The 13385-nt window shown below is 42.7% G+C and overlaps 1 protein-coding gene across 3 annotated transcripts in view; it reads left to right on the forward strand.

Annotated features, from left to right (window-relative positions):
- Positions 1-258: 258 nt before the first annotated feature.
- LOC149323701 (tyrosine-protein kinase SYK-like) overlaps positions 259-13385 on the forward strand; it is a 52751-nt gene continuing 39624 nt past the window's right edge. For all 3 annotated transcript variants that reach the window (XM_089491217.1, XM_089491224.1, XM_089491231.1), the window contains exon 1: positions 259-370. The gene's annotated coding sequence lies outside the window, so the exon portion shown is untranslated. The remainder of the gene's footprint in view (positions 371-13385) is intronic.

Genomic DNA, 13385 nt, shown 5'->3' on the forward strand with positions numbered 1-13385 from the left:
GAGAGAGGGAGAGAGACTTGGGGTTGCCCTCTCATCCCTGGGCTTGGCCCAGCTTCTCCTCCTCCTCCTGGGCCTGGCTCCTTCTTCTTCCTTCCCCTTCTGCGAGAGAGAGAGGCTCGGCTCCAGTCTTGAGCAAAGGAGGGAGGGCGGGAGGGAGGCACGAGGAAGTGCTGCTGCTCAACAGCTGAAACCCAGGCGCCGAGGAAACCGCCCCAGCGAGCGAGCGAGGGAGCGAGGGAGCGAGGGCGAAATGAGGAAGCCAGCGGCGCCCTGAAGGGACTGGACTCCTTGGGGCCTGGGCTGGGGCCCGGCTGGAGGGTCGCCCAGAGGCAGGCAAGGGGCTCCCTGGCTTCCCCCAGTGGCCCTCAAGGTAAGAAGAAGAGCTGAGGATGGGGGATGCTGGGGCTAGGAGTGGGGAAAGGCAGTCCCTCTGGACTCCGAGTCCTCTTCTTTCTTGGCAGGTTTTATTTGCTCTTGCCATGGCCAGCTTCTGAGGCTGAGAGAGTGTGACTCCTCGCCCAAGCTGTATCACAGATACACACACACACGAGTGGGTTTTTTCCCCTTGGCCAAGCTGGGATTCGAAGCCTGTGCTTTTCAGGGTCTAAAGCACTGCACAGGATTTAAAGGCTGAGTGTGTGGGGGGGGGGGGGGGCTGGGAATGTGTCCAGGTGTCATTAACTCCCAACACACACAACAACAGTCATAACAACCAGGGTGACCAGAAGATGTCTTGGCTGCTCCTTAGCCATGCTCAAATTGGAGGACCTGACGGTTGAAATGTAGGACGTGTCCTGGAAAAGTAGGGCGCCTGGGCACCTTGGCCACAACACAACGGGATCCCTATAAACCTATCAGCACTGTTCAGGGAAGCATTCCCGGGCATCACTTGAATTGTTATTGTAGCTTTCATTTTTTATTTGTGACCTGCTGTATTTTATTATTTAATGTTAATGTGTATTATTATGTTAAATTATTTTTATAGACTGTGCGCCATAGGCAGGCTTATTTTATTTTATTTTATTCTATTTTTAACTGATTGTATGAAAAGTGCTGTGTAAATTTACAGCGCTCTATAAATAAAGCTTAATAATAATAATGTATTATTAATAATAACAACAGAAATGTTGTGAGGGTCAGTGGCGCAATGTGTTAACACACAGTAGTGTCACCTTCCCCCTCCATTGGCCTTCTTCCATACCACACCATACAGAAGCCTCACTAATGTTTTTTTGTGCTTCTTGTAGTGTGCTTTCAAGTCGATGCCGACTTATGGCAACCCTAAACTATCACAGGGTTTTCTTAGCCAAGTTTCTTCAGAAAGGGGTTGGTCACTGCCATCCTCTGAGGCTGAGAGAGAGTGACTTGCCCAAGGTCACCCAGGGAGTTGACATGGCCGGGTTCAAACCCTGGCCTCCAGAGTCATAAGCCAATGCTGAAACCACACCACTGATCATAGTTCCCATATATCGCTGAATGTACTGGCAGTAGTTGTGACATAAACAACTAGCAACATTAAAATGCTATCTTGAAATGGAAATACCATATGTACTGCCTAACTGTATTTACTTGTACAGTGGGCCCTTGGTATCCCCTGGGGTTTGGTTCCAGGATCCTCCATGGATACCAAAATCTGTGGATTCTCAAGTCCCATTTTAAGACAATGACATTTTAAGACAATGGTGTCTCTTACATAAAATGGCAAAATCAAGGTTTGTTTTGTGGAATTTATGTATTTTGGAATATTTTCAATCCGTGGATGCTTGGATCCGTGAATTAAAAAAATAGTGTATACGAAGAGCCAACTGTACATATTTGTGGAAATTTGGTAAGATGTGCTGTTTTCATGGAATTGTTTTTTTTAAATTAAATTTTAAATGTATTTAAAAAAAAAAAACAACCCTAGGGACTCTTGTTTATTTTTCCACTGAGCTTCACCCCACTCAAAGCATCTCTTCAGCATTTTAAAGGGACGCAGGTGAATGCCACAGACCATTTCTGTTTGGAGATTTAGGGTATCACTTGGTGCGGTTCCCCCCCCCCCCCCCCAGTGATGCCCCCAGTGAGGAGTGGGAGAAACCTAAACAGTTCAGGGAAAGAGATGTGACCATAGTCAGAAGTGATGGAAAAGATCTCATTTCACCTTGGTTGTTGCCACACTGCAGAATTAATGCAGTTTGACACTGCTTTAACTTGTCATGGCTCTGTAATACGAATTGTGGGATTTTGAGTTTGTTGTGTCTCTAGCACTCTCTGACAGAGAAGGCTAAATATTTCACACAACTACAAATCCCAGAATTCCATAGCATGAAGCCTGCATTAATTCTGCAGTGTAGTCAATGCCAAGCAGGTGGGTGTGGAGGTTTGGGGTTTTTTGCTGTAATTGATGTGTGTATATGTTCTGTCGAGGTTGAATCTAGTGCAGTTCTGTAAGCTTTCATGGTAGGAAGTGTCACCTTTTGGATGCTGCTGAGGAAGTGGTGTTGGTGTTGACATGGAAGAGATTTGGACAAGGAGCATGGATGGGTCTTCCCACAGAAATAAATATACACCTTTTTTCCAGCTAGAACATTAGATGGACTATATAAAAAAGGTCTAAATGATTTAGAGAATTATTTACCCTGTGAGTCTTTTCTAGCAAAGTCTCAGAAAAGTGCACGTGGAGTAATCCCATTTTTATCCTAGCCGTTATTATGTGTGCATCAGCTGAAAGATGGTGATCTAATGAATTTAACAGGGTTTTCTTAGGCAAGGAATAGTCACAGGTGGTTTTTGCCAGTTCCTTCCTCTGAAACATAGCCTGCAGTACCTGATATTCGTTGACAATATCCCATTCAAGTACTAAGCAAGGCTAGGGTTGCCATAATTGTCCACTAAAACCCGGGACAAAATGTGGAACAAAATCTAGAGCCTAAGCAGGGCTAACTCTTGTTTAGCTTGCAAGATCGTGGGGTCTGGTGGTTTGCTAAAGGCCAATTTAGCATATACAGTACAGGAATGGCGTGTAACATTTTAGCAGAAGTCGGAAGACAAGTTTTCCTTCTCAAAATCAGATGCTGCCTCCTCTACATCACATTGGTTCCCAGACTGAGCAATCAAATAATTTTTTTGTTTAATAAATCTATGTTTAAACACAGAAGGCTAAGGCACTCTAGAATCCAAAAATATCCATGTGGGTAACTGAGATAATAACATCTTTGTTTTCTGATCGTTCAGTGTACACAAACTTGGTTTGATGCACTAAATTGTTTAAAAAGTATTGTGTATACAATTACCTTAATTGGAATAATTGTAATAATTCAATTCCTTTTTAATTTACCTCCTTTCAATGTTTTTAATTATATTGTTCTTTCAATATTGTTGAGCCACTCTGAGTCCCAGCTGTGGGAAAAGAGCAGGATACAAATAATAATAATAATAATAATAACAACAACAACAACAACAACACCTTCAAGCTGTGTGCATAAGGTGTATATGAAACATAAATGAAACATGACTTGGGTCCCATCTCCAAGATAGCTCATTTTGTTTATACAAGTATCCCAAAACCTTTTTTTTTAATCCAAAATATTTCTGGTCCCAAGCATTTTGGATACTGAACCTGTATAACACTGTGAGATCTTCTGCTGAGTTAATGTTTCTCTGAGGTGGAATCTACACAGTCTAAACCAGTGATGGTGAACCTTTTACAGACCGAGTGCCCAAACTGCAACCCAGACCCCACTTATTTATTGCAAAGTGCCACGTCCCTCTGGCTTTCTAGTAAGAAACTCTGGCAAACTCTGTGCTAGGGCAACAGCATGTGCCCCCACAGAGAGGACTCTGAGTGCCACCTCTGGCATGTGTGCCACAGGTTCGCCATCACTGGTCTAAACAATGGGCCCAAACAGACAAGCCAAAATAAAGCTGCTTTGGGTCACTTTGGAGCTATGCTGTTTAAATGATGTATGCGTCCTAAGAGGCCAGAAGCCATGCCAAAGCCACACTTCAGTCCTAAGGACTGGAACACGGGCCAGTTACAGACCGGCACTTGGGATGCCTGCAGGACGTCCCTGGCTCTAATACGGACTCTATCACTACAATATGGTGCCAGCTGTTCCACACGGCCAGCGCCATCTTTACGTATTGGACGCTGTGCGTCCGAACGTGTCGCGGCACTAATGACGCGGGATGAAGCTACAGTTCTATAACACTATAATGTCAAAATGCTGCTGTGTCCATATTCTTCTATCTAAAACTAATAATGATACCACTAAAATATGTTATACAGCTGAAGATCCTACTCAGGTCCATTCTCTTGTTTCTCTGCTAGTCTGTGGCCAGTCACTTTCTTGTTCCTTCTTGTAGTTCTCTACAGCAAAATCTCAGTAACACTACTTAACACTGGGAAGGATTTCATAATTTCTTCTGTTGATTTTTGTCTGAACTTCAACACAGATCATTCAACTGTAGAGAAACACAAGAGTATTCTCTTTTAGAAACAGTAGCATTTACTAAGACCAACTGTAGCAAGAGTGGTCAAAGTGAGATCCTAAAGCCATATGTGGCCTCCTGGCTATTTTTCTGAACCCAATTGCTTCCCCTTTATGTTAGAAAAGGTGAATAACCTCCCCCTAAATCAGTGGTGGCGAACCTATGGCATGTGTGCCAGATGTGGCACTCAGAGCCCTCTCTGTGGGCACATGTTACATTGTCCCAGCACAGAGTTTGCCAGAGTTTGTTACTAGAAAGCCAGAGGGATATGGCACTTTGCAATAAATAAGTGGGGTTTGGGTTGCAGTTTGGGTACTCGGCCTCGAAAAGGTTCACCATCACTGCCCTAAATCAGGGGTAGGCAACCTGCGGCCCGCGGGCCGGATGTGGCCCGGCAAGGCCTTGGGACCGGCCCCAGCCCGGTCCTGCCGCCGATTGCCGCCAGAGCCTTTGGCCTCTCGCGTGAGGGCATGGGGCTTTTGACCTATCAGGAGGAGGCGGGCAAGGGGGGCAAGCAGCGGGCAAGGGGGGGAAATTGTCTATAGAAGCCTCCAAAACATGCATTTATATTAACATTTTTTAAAAAATCAGCAAATTTTTTTTGCATGCCCTCCATTTTTTTAAAAAAAATGTGTCCTCCATTTGAAAATTTTGTCCTACATTTGTCCTGGTTTATTTATTTAATTAATTTTTTAAAAAAATTATTTAATTATTTATTTTTTGGCTCCCCCCCCCCCCCCAGTTGTCTGAGGGACAGCAACCCGGCCCCCGGCTCAAAAAGGTTGCCTACCCCTGCCCTAAATCCTCCAGGAGCAGCACTTCATCTTTTAGACAAAATGCAGTGCATGTGTATTCAAGTTATTATTATTATTATTATTATTATTATTATTTATATAGTGCTGTAGATTTGCACAGCACTGTACATAAAAACAATAAATATATAAGAGTAAACCTGCCTATGGCGTACAAGCTAAGAAATAATAGGATAATACATATAAAATACATAGCAATATAGGAAATGGTTCAATAAAACAGGCAACAAAAAAGAACATCAAATAGCAAATGATAATCACACAATGTCTGGGAATGCTTCTCTGAACAGGATGGTCTTCAACTCCGTTTTGAAGCTAGTTAATGAAGTGATGACCCTTGCTCGCTGGGGAAGAAGGTTCCAGGAGTGAGGGGCAGCAAGTGAAAAGGGGCGAATCCTAGATGGGGCAGGGGAAATCCTGGGCTGGGACAGCTGACCGTGACTACCAAAACGGAGGGCCTGAGTGGGAGGTGAGAAAGAAGGTCTGATAAATAAGGAGGGGCCAGCCCATGCAGGGCTTTAAACGTCGACAGCAGGAGCTTATACTGAATATGGAAAGGGAGGGAGAGCCAGTGAAGGGATGCTAACAAAGGAGAGATATGGTCAGAGCGGTGGGCGGATGTGATAATGCGTGCAGCTGAACTCTGGACAGAAATTAAAGGACGGAGGTGAGAAAGAGGAAGCCCAGCCAGGAGGATGTTACAGTAATCAAGTCGTGAGACCACTAGGACATGGACCAGAATCTTGGCAGTAGAGGTGGAGAGATATGGTCGGATTTTGACAATATTGTATAAGAAGAATCTACAAGCCTTGGCTGTGGTCTGGATCTGAGGGATACGCGACAGAGAAGAATCAAAGATAAAACCAAGACTGTGGGCTTGCTGGACTGGTTGAATAGAAATGTTGTCCACAGAGACAGAAAAGGAGTGTTGAAGGGTGGACTTAGGAGGAAAGACAAGGAGCTCCGTCTTGGACATGTTGAGCTTCAAACGCCGATAGCACATCCACTGTGAGACAGCTGTGAGACAAGACGAAACTTGCTGTTCAAGCCTTGGAGAAAGGTCAGGGGTGGAAAGATACAACTGGGTGTCATTGGCGTACAGATGGTAGGAAAAACCAAAAGAGCTGATGAGTTTACCTAAGGACAGTGTGTAGAGAGAACAGTAGGGGACCCAGAACAGAGCCCTGGGGAACTCCAACAGATAAGGGAACAGAGGACGAAGTTTGACCACCTGTGACCACTGCAAAAGATCTGTCTGACAAATAAGATCTAAACCAGTCGAGAACAGAGTCTGAAGAACCCAAAGTCAGAGAGTATATCAACTAGAAGACAGTGATCAACGGTGTCAAAGGCTGCAGACAAATCAAGAAGGATGAGAACAGAGTAAAGGCCATTAGCCTTGGCCCGTAAAAGGTCATTCGAGATCTTAGTGAGAGCTGTCTCTAGAATGCCGACTTATGCTGACCCCATTAATTTCATAGGGTTTTCTTCAGCAAGAAAAAGTCAGAGGTGGTTTTGCCAGTTCCTATCTCCAAAGTGTAGCCTACAGAACCTGGTATTAATTGGCGGTTTCTCATCCAAGTACTCACCAGGGCTGACCCTGCTTAGCTTTCAATATCAGGAAGGATCTAGTGCTTTTACACTGCTTAAAATAAGAAATGCAGTTTTTTAAAATCAAAGGTGAACTTCAGACCATTTCTAAGGGTTTTTTTTTGTTTATCCCACCCCTCCTTTTTTGCTAGTGTGTTCCCCCCAGTAAGGACCCCTGAAGGGCAGAGGCAGGGGAGCCTAGTCTGGGTGGTGGTGAGGCTGAGTACCCTGAAATGATCAGGCAGAACTGGGACACCAAGACACCCATGTAGTCAAGCATCTTCAATCAGAAGTGTACTAAATAATCAAGAACAAAGAAATAATAAAATAGTAAGAAAGCTATTGTTCTAGAGTAGACTCTTCCTAGGAATAATAAAAGACTGTCTGCCATCTACCCTGGGCCCATTTATTTGAGAGTAAGGGATACTGAACACATGAAAGGTACTTCTTAATGTACGCATTGTGCTTGTAAGAGTCTTCATATTTAAAGATGTCAAAGTGATAACTGATTGGAAGAATAATTTATTTTCCCCCTGCAGGTACCTGCAAGTAGGAAAAATTAATAACAACCTGCTTGTTAATGTTGAGCCTTCTCCACTACAAAAACAGTTCCAGCTCCCCTGCCTCCCAGAGGCTCCCAGCCAAAATCCCCCCCCCCCCCCCCCCCGCAATTTGTTGTGTTCCTTTATGTCATTTCCAACTGACAGAGATCCTAAGAGCAATTCTATTGCTGGGTTTTCTCATCAAGATTTGTTCAGAAGGGATTTGACTTTGCTGTCCTCTGGGGCTGAGGGAGTGTGACTTGCCTAAGATCGTCCACTGGGTTTCCAGAGTCATCGTCCAACACTCAAACCACTACATCACACTAGATCTGCCCCTAAATTAAAGTTTCACAATGTAGTGAGCAAGCTTTCACTTCCCCAAAACCTAAAGCTAGGTGGTACATTGTTGCTGTTGTTTTAAATAATGTTGGTGCAGAAAGTGGACATGGAAAAACTTAAAACCTTGCTGTTTGTGACACTCTTTAAATCAAGTTAAGAGGTGTTTTGCAGACTCGGTTCAGTTAAGAGTATGCAAAGTGTAAGACAGATTGCAGGTTTCACTCCTTGGACAAATCATGGTCCTTCCTCCTTTGAGACAGACTTGAAACATTAATTCTGTTATTTTTAGTTAAGTTTGTATTCCTTTACCACATCCACAATTTATGCAATGCTACAGTAAATGTAGTCCTGCTGATCTCAGTGTGGTTAAACTGGGTTATCCCTGTGCTCTAATCTGATATTTAAGTCTGTGTGCCATTATTATTTTATTATTATTACTGACATGTGATGACCTCCCCTGAAGAGTCAGGGTATCCTTCAGGTTCAAAGGGAAGTCAACACCCAAAAGAGGCTGAGGGAACACCTGAGAACAGTGAGGCTCCTAAACCCAACAATGAAACCATTTACCAATGGATCACGGGAGGGGACACTGGGAGTGGCTGGAGGGGGAAGGAGGGGACACCCACTGGTGGCCAGAGAGGGAGGAGCCGGGAGGACAAGAAGAGGCTAAAAGCCAGGGGCAGGTGGATCTGGGGGAGAGGACTGAGCGAGGGGACAGAGCAACTTTTGGGGCAAGGGAGAGAAGAAGGTGTGGTTGGGAAAATGTAACAGTGAACAGTGACCAAATTTTCGATGGGGAATTTAATTAGCTCAAGGTCACGAGAGGAGGCCTGTTACTACACCTCAGATGGGATCGCCCCTTCGATCTTTATACCAGGAACTAGAAATCCAGAAATGAGGCAGAGGCTCTAAGTACAATCAATGTCTCTTTTATTGAAAACAAGGATTCAAACATACAGGCACATACGCTCACACATTCATGCAAGACTCAGGAAATAACGTGGTAAATGTGGAATAGATATTAGGTTCTCTAACGGAAATACTCACCTTATGTAGAAGTTCTATCTTCCAATTTGTGTGTGTGGGTTTGCAGGTCTGGTTAAGCAGACAAGTCAGAGAGAGACTGACTTTAAAACTGACTTAACTCTTGGCTGCCAGCACTGAATGACTGGCTGCAGTGTATGGCTGACCGCAGCTGAGAGTGACTGGTAGCAGCCCCTCTCCCAATTTGGGAGACCCTTTTAGGGTTTTACTGGATCTCCAGACAAAGGGTAATCAAAGGAGACTGTTTGATGTGTATTTCACATCTTTCCCCAAACGTTTCATCTCCCCAAGTTTCCGACAGACCAGGGACCCAAATGGCTTTGCAAATGTTATTCTTTTGATTCACCTGGTTTCCCCTCAATCACAAAGAGAGACACTTCCTTGAGACACATGATAGCATCTTTCCTGAGAGCACTTAGCAGCTCCTTGCATAATCTCATCCATTTCCAGGGCTGGGAAAGGAAATTTGTTTACATATCAAAACCTATGGCTTCCCTTTGTTTCAGTGGGAGATCACGTGCTAGGGCCATATAGCTGCTCAGGTCAAGATGCTCTTTTGATATCAAGATACAAGCCAGGGATCATAATTTAGATATATTAAAAAGGTGTAGATCAATGCCTATCAATCCGTAGATCAATGCCTATCAAAGAATGCTGGGGACCCTTGGCCAGGCTAATCCTGGCGGAAGCAACAAGACTGGAGCTGCCTACCAGCAGAAATGGGGGAAAAGGTGACTGGCTTGGGCTCGGCCCAAAGGGTCAAGGAGTCTCCTGGAAGAAGGCTGATGCATCCCTTGTTAACAAGTGTTCACAAGTGTCCTCGGACCCACTAATGTATGAGAGAATTTTGTGGGATGCTAGAGGACAGTGCTGGAAGGTGGGGCAGGGTCCTTTACTCATAAGAAAGGGGGACTGGGAATTCCCAGAGAAGGGAACCCTGAGAGGCACTCCAATGGCCTCCAAAGTAAAGGGGGAAGACGAAGGACCTTCAAGTAGAAGAAGCAAGGTCAGAGGCCATTGTGGTGTTATTTTGGAGGAAGAGGGACTTGTTTAAAATTATGCTTGTGTTGAGCGGTCAATAAAAGACTAAGGGGTTCTTCAGACTGGCTATTAAGGTCATGTCCACATGATGCACGCCCCGACTTTGCCCCCCAGGGTGTCGTGATGCCGCGTGCCGCTCCACATGGTGCACAGTGTCCAGATGACGCAGCACCATATAGCCACACTGCTCTGGCTATCACCCCCTTTCCTGGGCGCAAAAAGGGGCCGCTTTTTTTAGCTCCTTTGTGTGCCCTGGAAAGGCCAGATCACAGCAATGGCATGAGATTGCCTCAGGCCTGATCCAGCTGAAGAAGAGGTGGCTGGAGGCTGCTTCTTCGAGGATGTTTTTACAGCCCCTAAGTGTGTTGTTCCTGCATCCTCTTTCCGACTCTGCTTATTTCTGTGAGGATGGAGCCTACGCAGTCAGCTACACCGAACCCCGCAGTTGACCTGGGCAGGGCCACATGATATAATAATAATAATAATAATAATAATAATAATAATAATAATAATAATAATTCTCTTGGTATATGGCAGTAATTTGTGAAAACACAAAAGGATAACATTATGGGATTTACTTTCATACCTATCTAGGAATGCCCAGGTCCTCCAGAGCAACTCTGTGGTCAACATCCTCTGGAGATTCACTATAGAAGCATGTTAGAGGACCTAGAAATGCCTACAGAAATGTTTTACCTAGGAATCTCTAGTCTTTCATTGCAACTCTGTAATCAATTTCTGGCAGAATTGCACTGAAGAACCTAGAGATTCCTAGAGAGAAAGTATTACTCAAATCTGTGAATAGGCAGATCAGCAAAAGTCAAAGGTGCAAATGTGGAGGGCTGATTGTACTCTTAAAGGGGCTGTAGATTATTTTCTCCTCCCTTTCCCTTTTCATTCATCTCTCTGTGTGTGCCTTCAGTTCCCCTGTTGACTTATGGCAGCCCTGTGAATTTCATAAGAGTTTATTAAGCAATGAATGCTCAGAAGTGGTTTTACTAGTTTCTTCGCTGAAATATAGCCTACAGCACCTGGCATCCATTGGCTGTCTCCCATCCATGTATTAACCAAAACTGACCCTACTTAGCTTCCAGGATTTCAGCAGCTGGGGCATTATCCAAGGCCCCTACTTGCATTATAAGGCTCCTATATGACCAGATTGGCAGATTAAATTCTAGGCATTCTACCTAGTGCCCATTAGGAACATTAGCTAGTCCAGATTCTAAAATTGCATTTTTTAAAACAAAATAAGTACAGGATTCCTACAGAGTCAGAAGAAGGATAAATTATATGTTTCTTTGCTGGATTCCAGGGAGAAAGTGGTCACACATCCAAAAAGAATATATCATAGGCAAATTGAATGTATATGTAGGAAACCGAGTAGAGGCAAAGATTGTCAGAAAATTTGATCTAGGACCCAGAAAAGAAGCAGGAGATCAACTGTTTGAATTTTGTGAGGCAACAGTTTGTTGAATGCAAACATGTTCTTCAGAAAAACAAAGAAACAATTGTAAATAGATTACGTAATTCAAAGCAAAAGGTGGAGATGCTCCATTCTTTCTGCAAAAACAAAACTAGGAACAGTTGTGGTACTGACCATGAACTGCTAATATCAAAAAAGTGTGTAAAGCTAAAGAAAAACACTAAATAAATCTTCATGCCAAAATGCAACCTGAATAACATCGCTGTTTAAAGAGAGTTTAAAGATAATGTAAAGACTAGATCTGCACTATTAAGCCTAAATAACTGAGAGCTAGAAGAACTCTGTTTTGTAAAGGAAGGATGTAAAACAAAATGAAAAAGCTATCTGCAAACAAAAAGGAAAAAAAATCCTAACTGAATGACAGATGACTCTTCAAATCTTTAGAGGTAGATAAGAAGTGGAAAATAAAAGGAGACAGAAATAGGATCAGAATCCTGAATGCAAGCATTATAAAAACAATATATTGAAATATTATATAAAAGAGGTGAAAAGACAATAGATTCATTCAAGAAATTTAAAGATGAACCGACAGTTTTAGAAAGTAAAGTAGAAGCTACATGCAGTGCACTTAGGATAAATCAGTCACCAGGAACAGGTGGCATACCATCAGAGCTACTGTATTTCAATCTTCAGAGAGAGAATCCACTCAAATTCTAACCAAATTTGCCAACAAATGTGAAGAACAAAGCAATGGCCCATAATTATTATTTGTTTCATTTAATCGTTACTACTGAAAATAATTTTGTTGTAGGTAGTGTTAAAAAAGGATCCACACTGCGTGTCAAATATATTAGGTATGATGCTGCCATGGGAATATTTAAAATATATTCAGCACTATTTTCATTAATTTTATGCAATTTAAAATGGAAGCCATTAGACTTTTTCTTAAACTCTTAAACTTTCAAATTGCAATATTTCAAACATCCAACCATATATTATATTAATATATGAAAACATACACAGTGTAATTCAAATGCACGTTTATTTTTTTCAGATTGTAGTTTCAATCCCAATTTACTGCAACAGAACAAAAGTACTGCATACAGCTAGAGGTTATAGGACAGGGATGATACCTGGTGATAGGGACTACCTAATTAACTTCAATTCAGTTAGACTCTCTAATGAAAATTGGTAACAATGTATTTTTCAACATTTTAAAAATTTACTCTTAAATCAAAATATAAATGTTTTGAATGTATTTTTAAACATTTAAATCCAATTTAAGTTTAACTTTCGGTATTAAACTTATTCAAGAATTATGGCTGGTATCCTGCACTGCATTTACAGATTGGTTAGCTAGAACTATGTTTGTAACTGCTCTGTATTCAGATATGTTCCATATTCATTCCACAATCATCAATACCCACAGAAGTCATTTTAAACTTGAATGACAGAGGCGTGCTATGTGAGTGTGGGTGCTTCAGGATGACACAGCTAGCCTCCTCCTGCTAGTTGTGTCAACCTGAAGTGCCCCACTTGCCCATGCTCCAGACTTCTGTTGCTTGGAGCTTCTGCTTCACATTTAATGTGGTTTCCAAATGTCAATTCTTTAGGCCATTCATAATTATATTTACATAACTTCACAGTGCTATCCAGGTTAAGGGGTAAAAGGAGGAGTTTTCTTGACCTAGGCTTGAACCCCGCCTCAAGAATGCCAACTCAAAAATCACCTGGATCTCTACTTTCCCTTCATGCAAATTAGGACATTTGACTTAACTGACCTTCATTTCATGAGTACCTACTGCATTGCAGTGTGAGCCAGCAAGTCACTGATTAATAGCAGCAGTAAGTAAATCTTTATTGAATCAGTCTGCCGGCGATATCAAACAGTTAAAAAGAAACAAAACCCGAAGCATAGGGGAAAGCACAAAAACAACATTGTTAACGAGAAAACACATTGACAAATGAGAAAATGTAAAATATAATATACAGAACAAAATATACCGATAAAAACGCAATAGGAACATGGGACTGAGTTAGAACAGTGATCCATCTAGGTGAGTAGCATAGAACCACTGACACTGGCTTTTCAGGGTTTGTAGCAGAATTCTTTCTTAGCCC

Source organism: Sceloporus occidentalis, unplaced genomic scaffold (genome assembly GCF_023333645.1).
Source record: "Sceloporus occidentalis isolate IW3139 unplaced genomic scaffold, rSceOcc1.0.p SCAF_1, whole genome shotgun sequence".
Classification (NCBI taxonomy): Eukaryota; Metazoa; Chordata; class Lepidosauria; order Squamata; family Phrynosomatidae; genus Sceloporus; species Sceloporus occidentalis.